The sequence below is a fragment of the Nuphar pumila genome, chromosome 17 (assembly GCF_984573655.1).
Source record: "Nuphar pumila chromosome 17, dmNupPumi1.hap1.1, whole genome shotgun sequence".
Classification (NCBI taxonomy): Eukaryota; Viridiplantae; Streptophyta; class Magnoliopsida; order Nymphaeales; family Nymphaeaceae; genus Nuphar; species Nuphar pumila.
The window spans coordinates 62,452,663-62,464,727 of NC_143265.1; positions in this window are offsets into that span (position 1 = coordinate 62,452,663).

Sequence of the window (12,065 nt, forward strand, 5' to 3'; positions counted from 1 at the left end):
CTCTTCAACCGGTTTGGAAAGAAGTTCCTAATCATCCACATGAACAAGTTATTGGTGAAATAAAGAGTGGTGTCCAAACTAGAAGGCAGTTAGAAAAATATATTGCAAATGTTGCTTTTATATCTAAATTAGAACCAAAGAATATCAATGAGGCTTGTGTTGATGAATTTTGGCTTTTGGCCATGTCTGAAGAACTTAACCAATTTACTAGGAATGATGTTTGGGATCTAGTTGATAGACCAAATGATCATCCGGTAATTGGAACAAGATGGGTCTTCCGAAATAAGCTGGATGAAAATGGTGAAGTCATTCGTAACAAAGCAAGGCTAGTGGCACAAGGCTATAATCAAGAAGAAGGCATAGATTTTGATGAAACCTATGCACCAGTGGCTCGATTAGAGTCAATTCGAATGATGCTTGCTTTTGCTAGTTACATGAACTTCAAGTTATATCAAATTGATGTTAAGAGTGCATTCTTAAATAGACACATCAATGAAGAAGTTTATGTAGAGCAACCTCCAGGCTTTGAAAATGAGAAATATCCAGAAAAAGTCTACAAATTGAAAAGAGCTTTGTATGGACTCAAACAAGCACCAAGAGCGTGGTATGAAAGACTACGAAATTTTCTAGAACAATCTGGTTTTTCCATTGGTCGGGTAGACTCCACTTTATTTATTAAAAATCTTAATTCAGATATTCTTATTGTACAAATTTATGTTGATGACATAATATTTGGTTCTACTAATGATTCTCTTTGTAAAGAATTTGCTAAAGCTATGCAGGAAGAGTTTGAAATGAGCTTGATGGGCGAATTAAACTACTTCCTTGGACTTCAAATAAAGCAAACTGAAGAAGAAATCTTCATCAATCAGGCTATGTATACAAAAGAACTTTTCAAGAGATTTGGGATGGACTCATCGAAATCAAGAAGGAATCCTATGAGTACAACTACTTCTCTTGATAAAGATGAAAATTGTAAAAGTGTAGATACTAATCTCTACAGAGGTATGATCGGATCTCTATTATACTTAACTGCTAGTCGACCTGATATTATGTTTAGTGTTTGTATGTGTGCAAGATTTCAAGCTAATCCAAAGGAATCTCATTTAACTGCAGTAAAACAAATTCTTCGTTATTTGAAAAATACTTCAGATTTCGGTTTGTTTTACCCAAAATCATCTTCCTTTGATTTAGTTTCATATAGTGATGCAGATTTTGCAGGAAGTAAATCTGATCGCAAGAGTACTAGTGGAACTTGTCATTTCTCAGAAAATTCCTTAGTCTCTTGGTTTAGTAAAAAACAAAATTCAGTATCACTCTCAACAACTGAAGCAGAATATATAGCGGCTAGTTTAGCATGTTCACAAGTACTATGGATGAAACAAACCTTAAAAGATTTCAGTTTGAATTACTCCACAACAACTATTTATTGTGATAACACTAGTGCTATAAATCTTTCGAAAAATCCTATTCAGCACTCAAGAACTAAGCATATTGAAGTTAGACATCATTTTTTAAGAGATCATGTGTTAAAAGGAGATATTTCGTTAAATCTAATGTTTGAAATTTAAATTTCTCATTAATATCTAGTTATTACATTGTAGACTGGAAATTAAAATCCTAATCTAAGAAAAAACACTTTTCATGTATTTCCTGAAAAAATATAAGTTAGTACAAGGCAATAGAAAGGCAAGCATGCAAAAGGAAGCATCATATTAGAACTAGCATGCATATGGCTATGCTAAATGAGAATATGGATATCTAGAGTGAATATGTATAATACATCTTATAATGTCTATATAAAGTAGAAAGGGCTTTTATATCTAAAGAAGACATATGTATTTAGCAGGGAATGATACCTATGCTAGCTAAAGAACATATATATATATATATATATATATATATATATATATATATATATATATATATATGTGACCTAAACATTATGTCTAAGCTAAGCATGGAAATGTAGGTGATATACACAGTTAAAATGAGGATAGCTATGCGGGGGCAGTGTACCGACTTAGTGCAGTGATATGACTGTGATAAATCCTCAAGAAAATGGCTCAGCAAGATGCTGTTGTATGATTTGAGTGGTGATTTGAGGCAGCAATAGGTTGTTACTATGCACCTAAGCATATATCAGAATGAAGATACAACTGCATGAAGATAGTTGACAGGGGTCGGGTATGGAGGCAAGTGTGGACTTGTCGTGAATCAGCAAAATAGTGCCATGTGGTGGAGGCTGCCATGATATGGCGAAAGTGCAGCGATGGGCTGCGTGGTTTGATGGGCTAAGTGCAGGAAATGAATGGGTAATTGGTGAAGATGTAGTGGTTTTTCAAAGGACATCAAACTTCTAAAACCGAAACCGGCACTAATGTCCACTATTGTCACAAATCTCCAACTGTAAGTAGTTCAAGTCCTAATATCTGTATAGAATAGCTGAATTTCATTGAACCCTTTTGCCTCTCCCTATGCACAACCTAATTTCATCACCTATAACACAGGTTAGCTACTAACATTTATTAATGTCATACATATTTACTAACTCACACAATAACAATATAGTTTGCTAATACAATTGTGCTGCTAACAATGTTGATATATACCAACTGCTGGCGTAAGCACTGACCATCGACTAACATAAATCGTATCAGCTAGCACCCTGTGCATTTTATTCAATGAAGTTCAAGTATCAATTAAGTTTTAATTATGAAACTTAGCTTAATCAGCACAATCGAATCATTAATCAGATTTGAGTATAGTAAATATCTTTGATTTCATGGTGTCAGTTTTCAAAAATAAATCTTCATTAACAGACTTCCTGACAATCAGATTCGTTTTCTCTTCTTCTTTTTTTAGCACAGCCATGGGGATTTATATCAACCCAGGGCAGAAGCAACACATCAGACAATGCAAATATGGAGTATGAAATAAACCAAAACATAGCCTGATAGCAATTCTTTTCAATGTTAGAACACCACTTATAAACAACTCCAGTATCCACAATTATACCATAAAACAACATACATGGTGATGTATAGACAGTAACAGAAATCTCCAAATTGAAGGATGCTTACAAGGACTGTTAACTCTTATTGACGAAACCTGTTAGTAACGACTAACACTGACTGATGCTAGATCAGTCACTGATGCATATTAGTATGGTCACTAAGCACGAACTATTTGTTGCTAACATCTTTGATAACCTAAAGGAAATTTTTAGCAGATGAGATGCTGATCTGCAGAATACTATCTAAACCCCGATAGACAATACATCAGCTAATATCCTGCAGACTGGGATTTTGAAACAGTGCCTACAGGAATTGACCAGTTCGGACATGAGCAGGAATTGCATAGAGACTAGACTTCAAAAGTATCATTGAACTCGCTAGAGGCCGATTCTTCCTTTTCCTGATTTTATTGGGGCTCTTATCAGAACACTTATCATCCCATTGTTGACACGAAAACACACCGACACGCAATTGCCATGATGGCTGCATATGTACTTTCTCAAAATTTCAGGAATATACAGTGATAAGATAACGCAGTGTCACTCAGACATAGAGTTCAAGGGTGAAAATGGAATGAACAGCCAACGAACAGTTGCGAAACATACCTCACGCAAGCAGTGGTGATTTCAAGGACTTAGGCTGTCCCGGGGGTAGTGTACACATGCAGAAAACAATAAGGATATATCATTCTTAAGTCAGGACAGGTGACCCTTAGCCATAGTTCGTGGTTTAGCTATAGCCGTGGCAGGTTGGCAATAGGATTTGTACACGCCAATTCTGTGTGGATTAAACCCCACTAGGCACACTGATCTTACTGTCAGTCATGAGATCCTGATCCGGGAGTTCATGCAGGAGGATTGGCAAGAAAATTTCTGCATTGTTACACCAGTGTGGCTTGGAAAGCCATTCTTGCATTCCTCACAATCCTGGTCAGATGTCCTTCGGGATACGTTATAGCATAGCTAAAATCTGTAACATGATTTCTGAATTGTGGCTTACTTGGCATCATAATGGTGCTATTCATATCAACCAAGGGAAGTAACAGGGACCTGTGGGAGATCAAATGCACAAGCAAGGTTGCCGGAATTTATAAGCACAAAGGGAGCCCACCTTCGCGGGGGATTGGAACAAGCTGACCAAAGCGAGAAAAGAAAGAGAAAAAAAGGAAAAAAAAAAAGGTTTAAACAGGAAAGAGTATTAAATCAGTAAAAAAAAAGGTTTTATGTTTTTAAACATTTGGACCTATCCTTGGTTCTTCAATTCCTCACACGCAGAGGCGTTTGATTACCCACCATCGATCCATCAGAGAAGTTTGGTATCAAATGAACTCTAATAAGCTTGAAAGGAAGGTGGGCAATAAACAATTTAGCATGTAGTTCTGGGCTAGTGGAAGCACTTTTACATCCAGACCACCTCATACATCGTGCGATTATACTTATTATGCAGATAACAAAGCACGGATGGTGATAAAAAAAATTTTAGACAAACTTTATATATGAGCATCACAAAAAAATGCATATCAGACATTACAGAAGCTGATCACTGGTTTGATTCCTGATAAACTGGGAGGAAAACACAGGTTGGATAAAATGAAAGGGGAAAAATTGGACACTAATTACAAACTCTTATAAAGAAGAGAAGAAAAAAAAAAGAACTAAGAGAAAGAAAATGAGTAATAAATAAAGGAGAGCGAAGGATTATAAGCCAAATTGATTAATCATACGTTAACTGTAAATCACAGAAAAAAAAGGGTATTAGACTAACATGGCATGAATCAAAACGATGAGATGGATTAACATACGGGTGTTTGAAGGCACAGGTGAGCAACTAGGTGGAAATCCACGGGCAAATGAGAGGAAAGAAAAAAAAAAGGAACAAGCGAATGAGATATTCCCCCTGTTAATTCGGTACGATTATGTTAATCGACCTTTTTAATCGGATGTCGGCATCCAGATGAGCCTTCCCAAGGGAGTTTTACCGAATATTAGTTCAAAGACAATGAAAGAGGGGCTTCTAACAGTTAATTACTGGACGCTCGTTTGATCAGCCATCACATGGCCACTCAATCAAATATAGGGAATCCTTATGCCTCAAAAAAAGAAAAGAGAATCACAATTCCAAAACCCCAAAAAAAAAAACGAGGATAAAACCTATAAGGGAGATTGAAATCCAAAGAGGAACAAATGAAAGTTTATAACTAACCGGTGCTAACATAAGCAAGAATTTAAGATGTTGGAATATTCTGATTCCATCAGTTTTGCACATCGGTGACCTGATTTCGCTATAGGCGAATCGATGCTACCGGTAGGTGCTTTACTAGAACGATGAACAAAAGAGAAGAGAGGGGCGAACGGAAGGAAAATAGAATATGAAGCTAGGAGGTGAAGAGATTCTTACCGTAGCTTGCAGAGTTTTATGAAGAGCGAGATTCCCCTTTTCCTTCTCTTCTTGCCCCGGAGACCTTCAAGAGGCTGCAGGGGTCTAGGAGGAGGAGGTCGGCCTTTGATGGAGACGATGGGTAATGTTTGCAGATGATCCCTTCAGAAGAGTAGTCAATGGAAAAACAAAAGAGAATCACAGATGATATTGATAATGGCTTAGCAGACAAACTCGGTACAGTGAGATGAAGAATGGGTGTCGACCGCGGATGATGAAAGTCAAGGTCCCCAATGTGTGGAATTACCTCTCCTTTTAAAGACGAAGGAGAAAGCTCCAGAAGGGCTTTCGTTAGAGATGGAGGGTTCGGAGGGAACGGAAGGCCTGTGAGGCCGTTGGCCATCGACGGTGTTGGGGCCATCTCTATGGAGCTCGCGATGAGGGGAGTGCGGCTGAGGGTTTCGAGAGTGAAAGAGAGGGGTATCGTCTTCCTCATTTGAAAACCCTAAAAGGGAATTTTACAATGGGCCCCTTTTAATTTTAAAATTTTTACAAAGAGGGGCTCGATTTTCAACAAAAGTGTTTGTCCAAAAAGATTGTTTTAAAAAAAAATGATGGTTTTCAAAAAGAGTTTTTTCAAAAACTAATTTTTTTGTTTCTTTTCTACTTTCATGAGATTTTTTTTTTGTTATTTTCTTGACATTTTCTATATTTTTTTGATATTTTTGGAATAAAGTCCTAAAATTTACAAAGATTTAAAACTAAATTTTTTGTATTTATTATTATTATTATTAATTTTTTTTTTAAGAAATATTTATAAAGAGGGTTTTCGAATGCTATTTTGAAAATTTCTTCAAAAAAATGGGTTTCAGATCCATGTTTTGAGAAAATGTTCGAGTTTTGAAACTCGAATCGAGAAATACAACATAATGGATCCAAACGGACATTGGGCGAAATGTCTGAGCTTTTCAAAAGTTATTTTGGAAATTTCGAGAATTTGATTTTGAATATTTGGACAACGAAGCTCAGGTTTGGATCTTTTATCTGAATCCGGTTTTGAAATTGAGTCAGATTTATAAAATGAATTTAATTTCAATAAATCTTGAGAAATAAAATGGAATTTAGCTTTAAAACTGACTCAATTACTCAGAAAATAAAGATAAAAGGGCAAAAAGGGGAATATTTACAAGATTTTGAAAAATTTGGGGTGTTCACACCTGCAGATCTGTATACACTAACTGTATTTGAATGGACTAAGAAGGAGGTTATACAGGTCATGAATTGCAATATAGAAGGACGTATGCAATATGAAAATATGCACAAATACCATATTGTATGGGAGGATAAAGAGCATCCAAAAAGGCAAGAAGCACATGTTATGTAAAATGTTAACAACAAAATAGTTAAATGTACGTGCAAAATATTTGAATTCAAAGGTATTTTATGTCGTCATGCATTAAAGACACTTAATCAAGAGAATGTACAAGAAATACCTGAGTCATATATAATGCAAAGATGGACGAGACAATCAAAGATTGAACAGTTGGATACAAATAATGTCAGTCCATCTAGTGTTGATAAGAAGTGTCATATGGCCTCTTGTTACCAACAACTATGTAGGTCACTTATGCATGTTGCAGATTTGACATTGAAAAACGAAGAAGCTTATGTATGTATGACAAAAGTGCTAAGAAAATTACATGAAAAAGTGTAGTTAATTCACCATGAGTCTGTTGGAGCTCGTAAAGACCAATCTAAGAAAACATGATCGAACAGCGTAGGTGAAAGTCATGCTTCCCTTAACCCTTATGAGAAGTTGCGCTAAAACGTAAACATCATCTTCGACAAGTCAGGAGTTAACATTATAGATTATGATAGAAATATTCACCTAACAAAGGGTATCAAAAGGAAACCTGCCTCTGATTGCAGTCGTCAGAGAACAAAAGGTGCACTGAAATTGGTTGACAAGAAAATGTCTAAGAAACAACTAACCCCTAAGCAACCAAGCCCTTCACATGAACATGTATGTAATACAGTATATTGCTTCCCATGTAAATTGTATTACATGCAACCTTCAATATCTAACTTGTGTAATTTCCAACATACAACAATATGTGATCATTGCAAAAAATTTCCTCTCTTATATTTCTTCTCTTTTCCTTTCTAACCTCTATTTCTCTTTTTGAAGGGGAAAAATAAAAGACAGAAAAGAAGAGAGAAGAGAAAAGAAAGAAAGAAGAGAAAAGAAAGAAAGAAGAGAGAGAAACTCTTTTGCGAATGTCTCACTTGACCTTGAAAAGATTTTGAAGATTACTCGCCTTCGTTTTGAAATATTTGCAAGAAAAGAAGAGAGACGGGGTTCGCTTGTCGGTACGAGGTTCAACCGTTCCTGGCGCCTTTACCAGGGGTAATCAAACCAAGGATCGAATTTATGCTTTTTGCTTTGCTAAAATATTGTCTAAGAATTTATTCTAAGTCTAGAATGCACAAAGAATCATGCTTGTATAGATGCAAAAGATGTATGCTTTTTAAGGAGAATCATTTTAAAGATTTTGGATTTATCCAAGTGGTTTTGAAACAGATTTGAAGATATTTGGCGAAATGATTCAAAGGGTCAAAATTGATCTAGAAAAGTTGGATTTTGAATATAAACTCAAAGTTTAGAATAAATTTAAGTTTTGAGAAAGATAACTCAAAATCCTGAAATTTGGAATCATATATGAGATCAAAAGACTTGAAAAATGGCTTTAGGCTTTGTTTTGAAGAAGGAAAATTCAAGATTGAAGATAAGATTGAAATAGAATTTTGAAGATGAGAATGGAATTTGAAATAGAGATCGAATCTGGAACTTTGGAATTGAATTCAGACTTTAGAACTTGAAAGGTGAAATTGGAAATCTAGATGAACTTATGAAAACGGAACTGAATTCTGGATTTTAGGTGTTTAGATCAGAGGAATTTAGAAATAAAAATGGATTTAAGAAGTCCAAAATGGATTTTGGAAATAGAACTTTGGATTTTAAGAAATCTAGATGAGAAAAAATAGATTTGGTTTTGAAATATGGAATTCAAGATAGGTTGTTGATTGGATATCTGGATTTGGGAATGGATTTTTAAAAAAATGGAATTGGATTTTGAGAAATCCAAATAGACTTTGAAAATAGAATTGGATTTTGGAGATCCAGATGGAACTTAGATTCAGATTTGTGAGATCCTAAATCGACTTTTGAAATTTGAAAGGAAGGATAGAGAATGAAACTTTATTTTCAAACTTGAATTTTGAAATCAGGAGATGAATCTGAAAATTTCAAAGTTGAATTGAACTTTGAAATTTGATTTTGAATATTAAATTAAATTTGAAATTGAATCCTGATCCTGGAAATGAATTTAAAAAAGTTGATTTGAACTCTGAAATTGGATTTGGATTGGAAATTGAATTTAAAATATAGGAATGACTTTGAAATCTCAAAGTTAAATTGGATTTTGAAATTGAAGTTTGAATCTTTGAAATAAGATAGAATTTGAGGATAGAAAGGAGATTTTGAATTTACAAATGAGAATTAAAGATTGATCTGAGAGGTGAAGAAAATATTTAAAGAAAATCACTTGGATTTTGAAAAAGAATTTTGAAAATATGAAGTAATTCTATTCTAAATGATAAATGAATTGAAGAATTTTGAAAATCGGATATTGAAAAGCATATTTCATTCTTTAAATGAATTAAAATAAGATTGAAGATATAATACATTTCTGACTATGGCCATAAAATGTATTATACAATAATCTATATTTAAATTCAGGTGAAGAATAAAACATATTTTGGTGCCTTTATAGAGTTTAAAATGAAATTAACTCTCAATATATCATGACTATGGCCATTGATATATATTTTGACACTACAACAAAGCAGTAGATTAGCGACAACCACATTACGTCGCTAATCCGTCGCTAACAGGCGTAGCGACGGATTAGCGACGATGAGGCGACGGTATGCTTACGTCGCAAATTTTTCGACGGTAACTGGCGACAGATTTATTCCGTCGCCAGGTCCGTCGCTAATTGCGACAAACTAACAAGCACTGTATTCTGTCGCCAATCCGCCGGTACTAAACGACGACCATGGATTGAAGACAGATTTACGTCCGTCGCTATGTCGTCGCTAGATTTATATGAATAGCGACGGATGGTTCCGTCGCTAATCCGTCGCAAACACGAAAAAAAATTAAAAAAAATTATTTGAAAATTAAATACCGAGAACGATACAATTTATATTTCCTGTAAATAAAAAATAAACCACACAAAAAATTCCATATAAAAAGAATCTACAACAATTAATTGTTCCACCTTAAAATTAACAAGTTTAATTATTTACAATTCAACAATTACAATTAGGAAACATAAAAAAATAGAACTTCTTCAACACAGTTCTCTAATCATCGGCAAGATTTTGTGCGTCTTCTTGTTCATTGCCTTTATCTGTCCCTTCAGCTCCGCTACGCTGATTATCGCTAGCAACCTACACAAGAAAAGAACAGTCAGTATTGATAAACAAAATATAATGAAATAAATTACACACTATATATGATTCTATCATGTGCTCATGTGTGTTCTAAGACAATAAAAAAACTCTATATGTGATTCTATCATGCTCATATGTGCTCTAAGGCAAGCAAAAAGTTATATATGTGATTCTATCATGCTCATATGTGTGCTAAGGCAGTCAAAAAATTGAATATGTGATTATAGCATGTTCATATGTGTTCTAAGGCAGCTAGAAAAACTCTATATGTGATTCTACCATGCTCAAATGTGCTTTAAGGCAGACAAAAAACTATATATGTGATTCGATCATGCTCGTATGTGTGCTAAGGCAGTCAAAAAATTGAATATGTGATTATAGCATGCTCATATGTGCTCTAAGGCAGGCAAAGCAAAAAAATTTATATGTGATTCTATCATAAATGATATATGTTCTAAGGCAGTAAAAAAACTCTATATGTGATTTGTGCATGCTCATATGTGTTTTAAGGTAGTCAAAAAACTGAATATGTGATTATAACATGCTCATATGTGTTCTTAGGCAGTCAAAAAACTGAATATGTGATTATAGCATGCTCATATATGCTCTAAGGCAAGCAAATAAACTTTATATGTGATTATAGCATGCTCATATGTGCTCTAAGGCAATAAAAAAACTCTATATGTGATTTTATCATGCTCATATGTGTGCTAAGACAGTCAAAAAACTGAATATGTGATTATAACATGCTCATATGTGTTCTTAGGCAGTCAAAAAACTGAATATGTGATTATAGCATGCTCATATGTGTTCTAAGGCAGTCAAAAAAACTTTATATGTGATTCTATCATGCTCATATGTGTTCTTAGGCAGTCAAAAAACTGAATATGTGATTATAGCATGCTTATATGTTCTCTAAGGCAGGGAAAAAAATTTATGTGATTATAGCATGCTCATATGTGCTCTAAGGCAATAAAAAAACTCTATATGTTATTATAGCAAGCTCATATGTGCTCTAAGGCAAACAAAAAACTCTATATGTGATTTTATCATGCTCATATGTGCTCTAAGGCAGGCAAAAAGTTATATATGTGATTCGATTATGCTCATATGTGTTCTAAGGCAGACAAAAAACTGAATATGTGATTATACCTGAGAGGGACCTGGAATCGAAGATCCCCTGTTCAGAACAAGATTGTTGATCTCATTTCGGAGAAAGGGGGCGACGGTGTCATGGAAGTAGTTATTCAGTGATTCCGTAACGATCTGGCGTACATCATCACCAGAAAGAATAGTTTGCTGCTTGGAGCTTATGTCGGTGCAAGAATTCGGTGAGCCGTAACTGGAAGAAGCAATAACTGGTGAAGTGTTCATATTACTCTCAAACCCAAACACACAACCTTTTTTGGGTTCACCTGCTGCAGTCACCCATGCTGTAGGATCAAATGATGGATGCTGAGTAGCGTCATCTCCATATCGCTCTACTATCTGTTGCTCATATGCCTCATACAAAATAATGTTTAAAGTATTCATTAATAATTAATGATAACATTATGATAACTTGCATATATATTGCAATGATTATTAATAGAATAAATACATACCATTGTCGTTCTCGCCTTCTCTGATACGAAGACTCCCGTGGTCTTTCGTTTATGTGTTTCAACAAACACATCCTTATATGGTACACTGCCTCCTTTTTCTGCTTCCTGCGAAGTTAAATGACAAAAGATTTAGTACACAAGTTTGCAACAATACTTATAAAATTAATATTATATATTGATGAGTTACCATTTTCTTCAGGTGGCTCCCAAATGTCTTAGATCCACCTATGTGTAGATGGGCTTCGGGCATCTTCGATCGATTTTGTGCAGCCTTCGCAGAGCGATTTCTAAATGCATCTCCCGCCCACTTATCGCACATTTCATCCCAGTAATCTCTCCTGATAGTAATAGGGCCATGGCCCTTCCACATTAATGGATCATCTACTACGCCAGATGCTTTTTTTGGTGCAGTCTTCATAGTGTGCAGCATGTCTACAAATCGATTGGCAGCCACCTTCTGCCACACCTTCCTTGCATCATTTTCTTCCACCATAGTTGCGAAGCGATTCGAAGCCTATAAATATTTTCAGAAAGTTAGTAGACATTACTT